The sequence below is a fragment of the Canis aureus genome, chromosome 9 (assembly GCF_053574225.1).
Source record: "Canis aureus isolate CA01 chromosome 9, VMU_Caureus_v.1.0, whole genome shotgun sequence".
Lineage (NCBI taxonomy): Eukaryota > Metazoa > Chordata > Mammalia > Carnivora > Canidae > Canis > Canis aureus.
The window spans coordinates 28,939,064-28,953,860 of record NC_135619.1 but is presented as its reverse complement, the minus strand read 5'-3'; the positions used below and the strand labels follow the sequence as shown (position 1 = coordinate 28,953,860).

General features: G+C 38.0%; 1 long non-coding RNA gene across 1 annotated transcript in view; it reads left to right on the top strand.

Annotated features, from left to right (window-relative positions):
- LOC144320534 (uncharacterized) overlaps nucleotides 1–14,797 on the top strand; it is a 538,453-nt gene that overhangs the window by 443,305 nt on the left and 80,351 nt on the right. The window lies entirely within an intron of this gene.

Here is a 14,797-nt window from a genome sequence, read left to right as displayed (position 1 = left end):
AGCCTCGCTGGTTTGTTTTTGCTTTTGTTTTTGTTTTTGGTGTCAAAAATATCACCAACGAAAATCAGTGAGCTTACTGCCTATGTTTTCTTCTAGAGATTCTATGGTTTCAGGTCTTATGTTCAAGTCTTTAATCATTTTGAGTTAATTTTTGTATCCAGTCTAAGAAAGTGGTCCAGTTTCATTCTTTTGCATGTTGCTGTCCAGTTTTCCCAGCACTATTTGTTGAAGAGACTGTCCTTTCCTCATTGTGCATTCTTTGCTCCTTTGTCATGAATTAATTGACTGTGTATGTGTGGTTTGCTTCTGGTCTCTCTATTCTGTTACATTGATCCACGTTTCTGATTTTATGCCAATATGATACTCATTGAGTCACTATTGCTTTGTAATATAGTTTGAAATTAGGAAATGTGATATCTCCTTTGTTCTTTTTTCTCCAGATTGCTTTGGCTATTTTGTCTTTTGTGGTTCCATACAAATATTAGGATTATTTGTTTTATTTCTGTGAAAAAACATTTGAATTTTAATAGGGGTGATAGTCTGTAGATGACTTCAGGTCATATGGACATTTTAACTATATTCCTCCAATTCGCAAGCATGAAATATATTTCAGTTTATTTATGTATTCTTCAATTTCTTTAATCAGTGTCTTACAGTTTTTGGTGTATAGTCTTTCACCTTTCACCTTTCTCCTTAGATAAATTTATTCCTAGGTATTTTATTCTTTTTGGTTAAATTTTAAATGAAATTGCTTTCTTAATTTTTTTCTTTTGGTACTTTCTTACTAGTGACTTTCAGTAGTAAGCTGATAAAGTGGCAGAAGTGGGCATCCTTGTCTTTTTAATGATTTTAGAGGAGAGCTTTCAGCTTTTCACCATTGAGTATGATGTTAAATATGGGCTTGTCTTATTTGACTTTTATTTTGTTGAGGTATGATCCCTCTATACCCAAATTGTTGAGAGTTATTACCATAAATGGATGCTGAATTTTGTTGAATGCTTTTTATGCATTTATTGAAATGATCATATGATTTTCTCCATTTTTTTACTGTGGTGTATCATGTTGATTGATTTAGGGATGTTGTACAACCCTTGTATCTCTGAATAAATCCTATTTGATCAAGGTATATGATCCTTTTGATGTGTTGTTGAATTCAGTTTGCTAGTATTTTGTTGAAGATTTTTACAGCTATGTCCATTAGAAATATTGGCCTGTAATTTTCTTTCCTTGGGGTGTCCTTGGATATTGTTTTGGCATAAGAGTAATACTGGCCCCCTACATGAGTTTGGAAGTATTCTCCCCTTTTCTTCTTCTTTTTTTTGCGGGGGAAGAGTTTGAGAAGGACTGGTATTAATTCTCCCTTAAATGTTTGGTAGAATTCACTAGTGAAGCCATCTGGTTTTGTACTTTTGTTGTTGGGAGGTTTTGATTACTGATTCATTCACTTCACCAGTATTCAGGGTGTTCAAACATTCTATTTTTTCATGATTTATTCTTAGTGGATGGTAGGTTTCTAGGAATTTATCCATTTTTTCAAGGTTTTCCAATTTGTTGGTATATAATTATTCATAGTGATATCTTCACTTGACTTTAGTCAAAAGGCCAAGAAGCAATCATATTTGTATCTTATGATTCTTTATATTTCTGAGGTATCAGTTGTAACTCTCCCCTTTCATTTCTAACTTTAAGTCCTCTCACTTTTCTTGGTAAGTTTAGCCAAAAGAATATCATCTTTATCTTTTCAAGAAACTACCTCTTAATTTCCTTGGTCTTTTCTACTATCTTTTTGGTCTCTATTTTATTTATTTCCATTCTGATCTTTATTATTTTCTTCCTTATACTAACCTCAGGCTTTATTTGTTCTTCTTTCTCTAGTTCTTTGAGGTGTAAAAGTTAGGTTTTTTTTTTTATTTGAAATATTTCTGTTTCTTGTAGGATTTTGCTAAATCCCTGTTTGCTATGTTATATTTCTGTATTCATTTATCTCCATGGGTTTTTGATTTCTCTTTTGAGTTCTTCTTTGACCATCATTTGTTTAATAGCATGTTGTTTAATATGCACATATCTGTGAATTTTCCAGTTTTCTTCTCATAATTGATTTCTAGATTCATACCACTGTGGTTGAAAAAGATGCTTGATATGATTTCAGTCATGAAGGAATGTCCTTGTGTAGAAGATGAACCTGAGCATTCAACCTTGTCCTAGCTCTTGCTTATCTTTCAAACCCCTGTGATCATCCAAGCAGCCTACTTTATTTTCAATGGCTCCCAGTAGTTGAGGGTGTGCCAAGACCTTACACTGTCTCAAATGGGAGAATCTCGGTCAGCACCTAGAATCAGGCTGACTGAAAACCAAACCCTCAGAAGCTTTTAAAGTATGAAAATATATACAGTTTGGTGGGACCATGAGTGTAAGCCCTATTGAACCGCAGAGACAAGTAACCTTTTTTTTTTCTTTTTAAGATTTTATTTATTTATTTGAGAGAGAGAGAGAGAGCAAGAAAGAGCACAAACAGTGGGAAGAGGCAGAAGGAGAGGGAGAAGCAGGCTCCCCACTGAGCAGGAAGCCTAATATGGGGCTGGATCCCAGGACCTTGAGATCACCACCCAAACCAAAGGCAGATGCTCAACTGATTGAGCCACCAAGATGCTCCAGAACCAGGGATCTTGAGGTGTTTCCTGGGCAGCAGCTGTAAAAATCAGGGAACTAGATGAGTGTACAAGCTTCTCTTTGAGAGCTACCAGCAACCTGGAATGAAACAAAGAGAGAGAGCAAAGAGGGCCTCCACTGGCCTTGTCCCCACAGAGCACTTCATTAGGCTCTTAAATGTGTGCCAAGCTTGTCCTTCAGGCCAAAGCTCCAGCACAACCAAATAGACCTCTTTCACAGAAAGACTGGGGTGTGTTTCAGTCTGCTATCTGTGCTGTGTGCCTTGGGTGTGGCTCGCAGCCAAGTACTGTATCCCCATTTGTTACAATCCCAAGAGATCAAGCTCCTCTGACCACCACAGCCAGGTGATCAATGGGATTTCCCTGGCAACAGCTATAAATCCAGGGAAGCAAATATGTATATAAGTTCCCTTTTGGAAGATACTAGTACTTTGGAGCATGGCAGAGAGAGAGAGTATGAAGATGTTGGCCACTCTTCAAGATCTTTGGAGACAATTACTGTTAATTCCTAGATATGAGTGTAATTAGAAGTCTGTCCCTCAGACTATCATTCTGAAGTTTAATAGGCCTGTTTCACAGACAGACTGGGATTCTTAGTTGTTGCCTTTCTGCTCTGCCTTGGAGGTGGTAGCTGGTTAAAACCTCTGTCAGTAGAGCATCCTGACTCTTGATTTCTGGCTCTGCTCATAATCTCGGGGTCCTGGGAATGTGAGGAGTCTGCTTGAGGTTCTCTCCCTTTCCCTCTGCATTGCCCTCCCATGAACACATGCTTATGCTCTCTTTCTCCAAAATCAATCAATCAATCAATCAATCAATCAATCTTAAAAACAACAACAATAACCCACAAACAACCCAACTCTCTCTGTTATAGTCCTGTGGGACCTGTAAGAATAATTCCTGCTGGCTATCACAGGCAGGGGACCTAGACGGGGCCAGATGAGGTATAAGCTCCTTCTTAAGGATACCAGTAAACTGAAGGAAGGTGGAGAGAGTGTGCAAAGATGGAACCTGTGGGCTTCCATCTTCGGAGAGTACTTCAGGGACCCTTAGGAGAGTATTCAGTTTTAAATCATATGCCTCCTACTCAGGCCATATGTTTCAGATAATAATATGGCCTGAGAGACAGGCATTTGATTTCTCAGAAAATCTGGGCCCTTTGCAAGCCAGCTGCTTCTATGGTGGGATATGTGGTAGGTGAGTCCATATGTATGAGCCCTCTAGAAGCCATTTCTCAGTTTATAAAGGTCTCATGGAACTCATAGATGCCAGGCCCAGTGGTTCCCAAAGCCAGATGACTTGGAACTCAACTCTTAGCCTCTTCTGCCCAGAAGAGAGGTATGTTTGTTTCTTTGCCCAACACTAGAAGTTGCTCAGCGTTTTTTCTTTTCTTTTCTTCTTTTCTTTTCTTTTCTTTTCTTTTCTTTTCTTTTCTTTTCTTTTCTTCTTTTCTTTTTTCTTTTCTTCTTTTCTTTTCTTTTCTTTTCTTTTTCTTCTTTTTAGAGGAAATCGTTCCATATATAGCTAATCATTTCATATATAGATTCAGTGTGTCTATGGGAGGAATGGAGATCTGGATCCTCATGTGACACCATCTTGAACTGGAACCTATTAATTATATTTTGATTTTTAAAATAGACAATAAAACAGGTAGTATATGTCTATCTTCTCACAATCCTGGTTGGCCACCCCTTAAACCTCAGAGTGTGTACTTGCAACCTACCCTGAGAAGAACGGATCCAGGGAAAATACCATTCCAGTCTCTGGAAGCAGATTCAGGGCTGTTTGGACAGACCATTCTTCAATCTAAGGCACTCAGATTATGATATAAAGTATGTAAGTTCTGGTGCACATCCCTTAATTCCAGGGTTTTTGCCCATTCTTCACATGGCTGTGGTTAGAACAGGACAGAAGAGCTCCTAAAGTGTGGCTTAGGATGGGGTCCTTGTTGTCCAGCACTAAGGGGGTCTTAAGTAAAAGTATAGATTAGCTTCTGTATGGAAAGCCTTAACATTAACAAAATTTAAAACAGTCCTGACTGATGTCCATCAACAGGTAGTTAAATACACTCTGATACATTCATACAATGAAGTATTATGTAGCTATGTCAGATATTTAGATATTGAAATAGGATTACTATATACCATAAAGTATAAAACTAAATAAAAAAGCAAAGAGCAAGGTGTAGAACAGTCCATTTGTCATCATACTACATATGTTTCTTTTCATGTTCACCATCCTTGAATATACTCCAAGATTTCCTTTTCTACCTATTTTTCCATGTCCTGTGATTCAGTTTTGACTCAACCATGGCTTGCTTTCTCCTTTTTAGAATAGATAGCATTTAACAGAAGAAAACTCAGAGGAGTTGCATTTTTGAGAGAGAATGTTGGGGGTAGAGAGGAGGTTTTAATACTCTACATCGACCCATGGAGCATTTGTTAATTTATTGTTAATCATCATAATAAGAATAGCATGTGAATGGAGATGGACGGGGGATAGTTCTCATTTTCATTTTACTATTGAGCCAACTAAGGCTCTAAGCGATTAGGCTTACTTGTGTGTGAGAGTGACAGGAAAGAGGCCAGGTAAGACAAGTGGATGAGGATGTTTAAAATAATTTCTTCAAATTAATTTGCTGAAGAAATAATTTATTTTGCCAACATTGCCATCAATAAAGCATAGCCCTGATTTTTAAATCTAATCCTTAGACTTGAAGTTCAACCTAAGTAGACAGTTGATCAAGCACAGCTTTAGAATTGAATAGATGCCTGCTGTGTGCCATGGAATGAGAAAGGAGATACCTCTTTCTTTCCTTTTCTTAGGCTTACTTCTGAGTGGATATTTTGGGTGAATACTGAGGGTGCAGAACGGGGAGGAAAAGACAGAGGGCTTTCTTCTGCATTTATAGAGTTATGGAAAGAAGGGAAATGGCCATCTGCCAAGATCCCTGTGGTTTAGAAACCACAACCAACCAAACCAATAGCAACATTACAACTGCAGGTCTGAAGGCAATGAATAGAGATGATAGAATTAGAGGAAAAATTTATTTTATTTTATTTTTTTAATAATTTTTTTTATTGGTGTTCAATTTGCCAACAGAATAACACCCAATGCTCATCCCATCAAGTGCCCCCCTCAGTGCCCGTCACCCATTCACCCCCACCCCCCCGCCCTCCTCCCCTTCCATCACCCCTAGTTCATTTCCCAGAGATAGGAGTCTTCATGTTCTGTCTCCCTTTCTGATATTTCCTACCCATTTCTTCTCCCTTCCTTTCTATTCCCTTTCACTATTATTTATATTCCCCAAATGAATGAGACCATATAATGTTTGTCCTTCTCCGATTGACTTATTTCACTCAGCATAATACCCTCCAGTTCCATCCATGTTGAAGCAAATGGTGGGTATTTGTCGTTTCTAATGGCTGAGTAAATTTCCATTGTATACATAAACCACATCTTCTTTATCCATTCATCTTTCGATGGACCCCAAGGCTCCTTCCACAGTTTGGCTATTGTAGACATTGTTGCTAGAAACATCGGGGTGCAGGTGTCCTGGTGTTTCATTGCATCTGTATCTTTGGGGTAAATCCCCAGCAGTGCAATTGCTGGGTCGTAGGGCAGATCTAGTTTTAACTCTCTGAGGAACCTCCACACAGTTTTTCAGAGTGGCTTCACCAGTTCACATTCCCACCAACAGTGCAAAAGGGTTCCCTTTTCTCCGCATCCTCTCCAACATTTGTGGTTTCCTGCCTTGTTAATTTTCCCCATTCTCACTGGTGTGAGGTGGTATCTCATTGTGGTTTTGATTTGTATTTCCCTGATGCCAAGTGATGCGGAGCATTTTCTCATGTGCGTGTTGCCCATGTCTATGTCTTCCTCTGTGAGATTTCTGTTCATGTCTTTTGCCCATTTCATGATTGGATTGTTTGTTTCTTTGGTGTTGAGTATTGAATTATAAAGACTTAGGAAACCCTGTTCTTTCCATTGATGGGAAAAATCCATATATGCTATTTAATTCAAATTCCATGCTTTGGAAACTTTAAGTAATTACTGAAATTTCAGAACAGAAAAGATTTTATCAGAAAACAGGTATCAATTTTTATTTCCAGAAATAACACTTGCCCGTTCTCACACATACACAAACATAAGAAGTTGTGACATACAGAGTTGAAATGTAAAGTGACTAAATTTTGGCTGAGAATTCCTTTTGTCCTTTTGCACTTAGATTGTGTGCATGAGAAACAGTTTCTAGGCAGAGTACAAGGCTTATTCTTGAAGGAAAAAAGCCTATAGGAACAGCAATTTATCTCATGGGTGTAGTCTTAATGGTTCTCTGGATGTGTTTTTGTTCTAATCAGCCTTGAAAATTCTGGAAAGAAGTGCATTAACTGGTGTCCCAGGATCTGATTTTCTACCCTATCAACATATTAGTCAGTATATATTAGTCAGTGGCAAGTTTTGGCCATTGTGGTTGATAGTATTACTAAATTCACTTATAGTGCATGACTGAGAATAAAAAAATTAATTCTCTTTTTATAGTAAAGCATTTGATAATAGGCATTTAAAGACATCCTTTTAATTACTGAGGTGGTTGATCATGTCTGTTTTACCCTGACCCCTATGAATGTAACATCTGTGAAATTTATCACCTCCCCCCACTATGACTGTGCAGTATTGATTAAGCATGTGGCTTTTCCAATTTGGTAACTCAAGAAAGCCCATATATCACCTAGCACATCCAAAAGCATGTTAAATTGCTTTTGCCTTCATTTATTATACTACAGGACAGAAATGACTTCAGCTTTCCTGATTAAAACACTGTGACTGTGCTTTAGGTTTAATTGTATACATTGATAGTTAATAGGGAACACTTCCCTTGGGCATAAACTTTTAAATCTCATTTAGATTGGCTCTGTGTTATGATAAAGACTCCAGGTTGGGAAGAAGGATAGCTTTTGCCACGTCTTTGGTCTCTAGCCATATATAAAATATATGCTAGAAATTCCAGAAAAAGCAAATTCAGGTAAATTTTAGAGATATACTATAAAAAAGTAATGATCAGAAAATATTTAATTTAAATTAAGAGTAATATAGTTCTGATAACTTATGTATAAAGAAAGCAAGTTATCTTTCTAAAACACCCAGGTAACTTGAAACTGGACCAAAGAATTCTAAAAAATATATGTGATCAATTATAAACATTATGATCTTTGAAACTAGTGACTTTCCCTTAATGGATAATAAAACAAAAAAGACAATAAGCTCATATAAGCCTGGAAAAACAATTTGAAATGTTAATTTAGGCTATTTTAATTATTTTTACATCCTTGAGCATTCTTAAGCCTTAATAAAAACATATTTTAAAAGAATATTTTTATTATCAATAAATATTGAGTTTAAATGGAATTTTAGACGTTTTTTAAACCAAGAGCCATTTGTATTAAAAAATCTTTTTTATTCTATATATTTAAATTATTTTTCTCTGTTTTAGAGTTGGTCTAGGGGAGGGAGGGTTCTCACAATCAAATCTTCATCATAAGCTAGTATAGATCTAGAGATTTTTAGGAATACGCCAAGGTCTACATTTGTCATTAATTATTAGAGTATACTATACAGGGAAAAAAAGAAGAGTCAAAAATAGAGAAAAAATATAATTTAGAATATAATTTAAGCAATAACATATTGGGAGTAAATAGTTTTTATTTTGTAATCTACAGAAGAAATGATAATTTTTATAGACAAAAATATTTTTGGTGGAGTGGTGGTAGTGGATTAACAAATTATGTTATCTGTTTAAAATTTTGGTTTAATGAGTTCTCTCTTTTTCAGCTGATTAAGGGAAATACAATCTCTCTTTACATCTACCATGTTTGGTTTACATTTAAAAATATCTTTATTTATGTTAGTTGATATACAATGTTATATTAGTTTCAGGGTACAACTTAGTGATTTGACAAGTTTATACATTATACTATGTTCACCATGAGTGTAGCTACCATCTGTCCCATTACATTACTATTTTTCTCTCTTTTTAATTTAAGTTCAATTAGCCAACATAAAGTACATACTCAGTTTCAGATGTAGTGTGCAATGATTTATCTGTTGCATGTAACACCCAGTCACTATTATAATAGCATTGACTATCTTCCTTATATTGTGCCTTGTATTCCCATGACTTCTTCTACAGCTAGAAGCCTGTAACTCCCTCTCTCTTCACCCATTTATGGCCAATCCCTCACCCTCTTCCTCTGGCAATCATCAGTTTTTTGTCTGTATTTATAGGTCTTATTCTTCTTTGTGTTTGCTCATTCACTTTTTTTAAGATTCCACTTATGAGAAGGATTATATAGTATTTGTCTTTCTTAGTTTAACTTATTTCATTTAGCATAATACCCACTAGGTCCATCTGTATGTTGTCTCAAATGGCACAATTTCATCCCTTTGTGTTTTGTTTTTTTTTTGGCAGATGTGTAATATTCCATTATATTCTTTATCCAATTCATCTTTTGATGGACATTTAGATCGTGTCCATATCTTGGCTATTATAAATAATGCTATAATAAGCATAGGGGTGCACACATCTTTTCAAATTAGTGTTTTCATTTGCTTTGAGTAAATACCCAGTAGTGAAATCATATGGGATTTCTATTTTTAATTTTTTAAGGAAACTTCATACTGTTTTCCACAGTGGCTATACTAATTTATGTTCCCACCAATAATGCATGAGAGTTCCTTTTTCTCCATGTTCTTGTCAACACTTATTATTTCCTGTCATTTCGATTTTAGTCATTCTAAATGCTATAAGGTGATATGTCATTGTGGTTTTGATTTGCATTTCCATGATGAGTAGTAATGTTGAATGTCTTTTCACATGTCTGTTGGCCATCTAGAATGTCTATTCAGGTCTGCACAATTTTTAAATTACTTAATTAAAAAATATTTTATTTATTTATTCATGAGAGACACAGAAAGGGAAGCCAGTACTCCAATGCATCTATCTATCTATCTATCTATCTATCTATCTATCTATCTATCATCATCATCATCATCTATCTATCCATCTATCTCAGGATATCATCATCATCATCATCATCTATCTATCCATCTATCTCAGGATCCAGGGATCACGCCTTAAGCCTAAGGCAAATGCTCAACCACAGAGCCTCCCAGGCATTCCTTCTGCCTATTTTTAAATCAGATTATTATTTTGGTGTTGAGTTGTATAAGTTCTTTTTGTATTTTGCATATTAACCCCTTATTGGACATATCTTTTGCAAATATCTTCTCCCATTCAGTACATTGTCTTTTTGTTTTGTAGATGGTTTCCTTTGCTTGGCAAAAGCTTTTTATTTTGATGGAGCTCCAATAGTTTGTTTTTGCTTTTGTTTCACTTACCTTGGGAGACAGATCTAGAAAGATATTACTATGGCTAATGTAGAAAAAGAAGTTAAACTGTCACTATTTGGAGACTATATAATAATACGATATGTAGAAAATCCTAAAATTTCTACCAAAAACTACTAGAAGTAACAAACAAATTTGGTAAAGTAACAGGTTATAAAGTTAATATCCAGAAATTGGTAGTGTTTCTATACATTTATATCTACCAATTTCTTTTTAAAGTCATTTTGATAACTTTTGCATTAGTGTTGCCATATGTTTTAATAGTTCCAAATCCATTGCAAAACAAGGCAATGTTAGGTGACAGTTTTGACTGCTAGCTAATATAATATATAATCTATCCAAACAACCTGTAGAAACCTTGATATATGCAGAGTATCATCTAGACACTGGGGGTATAGACACTTGGGATGTAGAGGAACTAAACCAGTGATATCCCTGACTCCATGAGTGAAGGGGACAGACAATATAATACACTAGGAAGATAAACAACACAAAAAGGTATAGAATAATGGGAGATATGTATGAGCAGTGGTGTGAATGGTAACGACCTCTCTGAGAGGGTGATGTTTGAACACAACCTGAATGCATTAGGAGTTGGTCCTGTGAAAGTTTGTGTGTTTGTGGGAAGGTGGTGGGATTTGGGGAAAAGACTTTGAGTCATGGTGACCAAAAGTGAAAAGGCTGTGAGTTGAGATTGTTCCTGGCTTGGAGAAACCATAAAGAAGACAGTAAGACTAAACTAAGACTTTAGATGTCCTCTCCTTTTGTCATCTGATTTTGTCTCTCCAGTAAGACTAGAGGAGAATTCTTGAATAATTACAAGATTAAGTTCAGAGATCAGAGCATGAAGAAAATAGTAAGAGAAATGGATTTCATTCAAAATACAGTCTGGGTGACTTTAAGCAGGGTAGTGATCAGATCTGCATTTTTAAATACACTACTCTAGGTGCAGTGTGAAAAAAAAAAGTGTATTTGCAGCAAGGGTGGAAGTAGCAAAATCAGTTAGGAGGTAATTGCAGGAGTCCACATAAGAGAAGCTGGTATTTGGACTAGTGTAGTTTCAGTAGTGAGAAGTGATTATGTTCTGAATTTTATTTTGATTTACTTAGATTGTGGAGATGATTAAATTTGCTGTTATGATCATGGGTGAGTAGATTTAGGGAAAGGCAAGAGTTAAGAATGACTACAGTTTGAGAGCAAAAAAAAAAAAAAAAAAAAGCAGATTTTGCTGTCCAGTTTAGGAAATAAATGACACTTCAGGGATCAGAAAAACAATCCAAGAGTTCTGTTTTGGATCTGTTAAACTTGAGTTGTCCATTGGACATTCAAAAGGAGATGTTGAATGAGGCTGGATTTGTGAAATGGTCACTGAAGGAAGAGATCAAGTCCACACGTACATTTCCTGTTAGTGTACACATACCATATAAAGGCATGGGGTTGGTGAGTTCAGCTATGGTATAATTTCAGAATAGAAAAGAAGAGGATGGATATAGCTACTCCAAAATTGGGAAGAGGAGCAGAAGTCATCAATAGAAATTTAGGACTGGCCAGGGAGATAAGGAATACCAAGTTTCAAATTGTAACCTGAAATCAAATGATTATTCTGGGTTGATGTAATAACCTCTTCCTGGAGTAATGTCTTACTGAGACATAGGAAAGGATGGTTTGTTCACAGAAGCAGAAGGTACCTAATATTTTGTGTACCTGAACTTTGTGTCTAGGGTTCATAGACATTCGTGGAGAAGGATGGTGTTCATTTCTCCACTTTGCTATGAAAATGAATTCTTTCCCCTGAAGTTGCCTGAATCATTCATTACAAAGGGATCAGTATAAATAGTAGCTACGCTACTATTTGATAGAAGGCAACCCTACTTAAACTTTGGCTGTTGTATGGAGATTAAAATCTAGAAGGCCTTAAAAAAAAAAAAAAAAAAAAAAAAAAAAAAAAAAAAAAAAAATCTAGAAGGCACTAAGTGTGGACTAAGGGAAGCCCATTAGGAAGCCATTGCAGTTATCCAGCTCAGAGATGATGGTGGCTTGGGGTAGGGTAATAGTGACATTTTAAAAGGCCTGGAACCAATGTGATATATTCTAGTGAAAGTTGGATGTAGTAATTTCAGCATCTAAAAGAGTTCTTTTAACATGATACTTAATGCAATGTCATTATTTATTGAAAAGAGTTAAATACTTGTTGGAACAAATGGCTTATATTTTATCAAAAGGTTAAAGATGTTTACCCACAATGTTGTGTACTGCCCTGTTTTCTATAGTTGTTCCAGTTTGTCTTTATTCCTTTTCTCTAGAAACTGGGGATATCCTCTTCAAGAGAGGATCTCAAAAGATTCTGTGCTTGTTCTCTTTAGATGTCCTCTCCTTTTGTCATCTGATTCTGTCTCTCCAGGCTGCTCCAGTGACCCATGATAGTCAATGTTGTATTGATTCATGCCTTGCTGACTTCTTTATATCTCTGTGGATACAAAGAGTTCCTCAACTCTTATAATTGTTCAAAGCTCAGTCCTCAGAGTATTTCCATTGAATTTCTGTTCCTACATTATTTTTTCTTATTTACTAGAGGGCACTGGTGAAATACACTTAAAAAATGTTTGTGTATTTCTCTTAACAACTGCCCTTTAGAAGTGGGTTTTGTATAGAAAATCTCCATAGAGGAGGAGGGGCAAGATGGTGGAAGAGTAGGGTCCCCAAATCACCTGTCCCCACCAAATTACCTAGATAACCTTCAAATTATCCTGAAAATCTATGAATTCGGCCTGAGATTTAAAGAGAGAACAGCTGGAATGCTACAGTGAGAAGAGTTCGCGCATCTATCAAGGTAGGAAGACGGGGAAAAAGAAATAAAGAAACAAAAGGCCTCCAAGGGGGAGGGGCCCGCGAGGAGCCGGGCTGAGGCCAGGGCGAGTGTCCCCAGGACAGGAGAGCCCCGTCCCGGAGAAGCAGGAGCTGCACCGACCTTCCCGGGGGAAAGGGGCTCGCGGGGAGGTGGAGCAGGACCCAGGAGAGCGGGGATGCCCTCGGGCTCCCCGGGACAGTAACAGCAACTGCGCGCCCAGGAGAGTGCGCCGAGCTCCCTAAGGGCTGCAGCGCGCACGGGGGGACCCGGAGCACCTCGGGGGGCTCGGGGGCGGGTCCGCGGAGGGGGCTGCGGGGCGGGAGCAGCTAGGAGGGGCTCGGGGGCGGCTCCGCGGAGGGGGCCGGGACACAGCCCAGGATCCCGCCTCCCCCGGGACAGGCAGAGGCCGGGAGGGCCCAGGACAGCGAGGACGCTCCTGACCCGAGCTGAGCAGATCAGCGGCCCCGCCCGGAGCCTTCAGGCCCTGTAGACCCAGAGCTCTGTAGTTGCTGTGGGGGCTGACTCCAGGGCTGCAGAGCTGGCCCCGCCACTGGGGCTGTTCCTCCTGGGGCCTCACGGGGTAAACAACCCCCACTGAGCCCTGCACCAGGCAGGGGCAGAGCAGCTCCCCCAAGTGCTAACACCTGAAAATCAGCACAACAGGCCCCTCCCCCAGAAGACCAGCTAGACGGACAAGGTCCAGGGGAAGTCAAGAGACTTAAAGTACACAGAATCAGAAGATACTCCCCCGTGGTTTTGTTGTTGTTGTTGTTGTTGTTATTTGTTTTGTTTTTTGCTTTTTGATTTGTTTCCTTCCCCCACCCTTTTTTTCCCTTTCTTTTTCTTTCTCTTTGTCTTCTCTTTTTTTCCTTTTTTCTTTTTTCTTTTTCTCTTTTCTTTCCTTCTTTCTCTCCTCTCTTTTTCTCCTTTTCCCAATACAACTTGGTTTTGGCCACTCTGCACTGAGCAAAATGACTAGAAGGAAAACCTCACCTCAAAAGAAAGAATCAGAAACAGTCTTCTCTCCCACAGTTACAAAATCTGGATTACAATTCAATGTCAGAAAGCCAATTCAGAAGCACTATTATACAGCTACTGGTGGCTCTAGAAAAAAGCATAAAGGACTCAAGAGACTTCATGACTGCAGAATTTAGATCCAATCAGGCAGAAATTAAAAATCAATTGAATGAGATGCAATCCAAACTAGAAGTCCTAACGATGAGGGTTAACCAAGTGGAAGAACGAGTGAGTGACATAGAAGACAAGTTGATGGCAAAGAGGGAAACTGAGGAAAAAAGAGACAAACAAAAGACGATGAAGATAGATTAAGGGAAATAAATGACAGCCTGAGAAAGAAAAACCTACGTTTAATTGGGGTTCCCGAGGGCGCCGAAAGGGACAGAGGGCCAGAATATGTATTTGAACAAATCCTAGCTGAAAACTTTCCTAATCTGGGAAGGGAAACAGGCATTCAGATCCAGGAAATAGAGAGATCCCTCCCTAAAATCAATAAAAACCGTTCAACACTCGACATTTAATAGTGAAGCTTGCAATTTCCAAAGATAAAGAGAAGATCCTTAAAGCAGCAAGAGACAAGAAATCCCTGACCTTTATGGGGAGGAGTTTTAGGGTAACAGCAGACCTCTCCACAGAGACCTGGCAGGCCAGAAAGGGCTGGCAGGATATATTCAGGGTCCTAAATGAGGAGAACATGCAACCAAGAATACTTTATCCAGCAAGGCTCTCATTCAAAATGGAAGGAGAGATAAAGAGCTTCCAAGACAGGCAGGAACTGAAATTATATGTGACCTCCAAACCAGCTCTGCAAGAAATTTTAAGGGGGACTCTTAAAATTCCCCTTTAAGAAGAAGTTCAG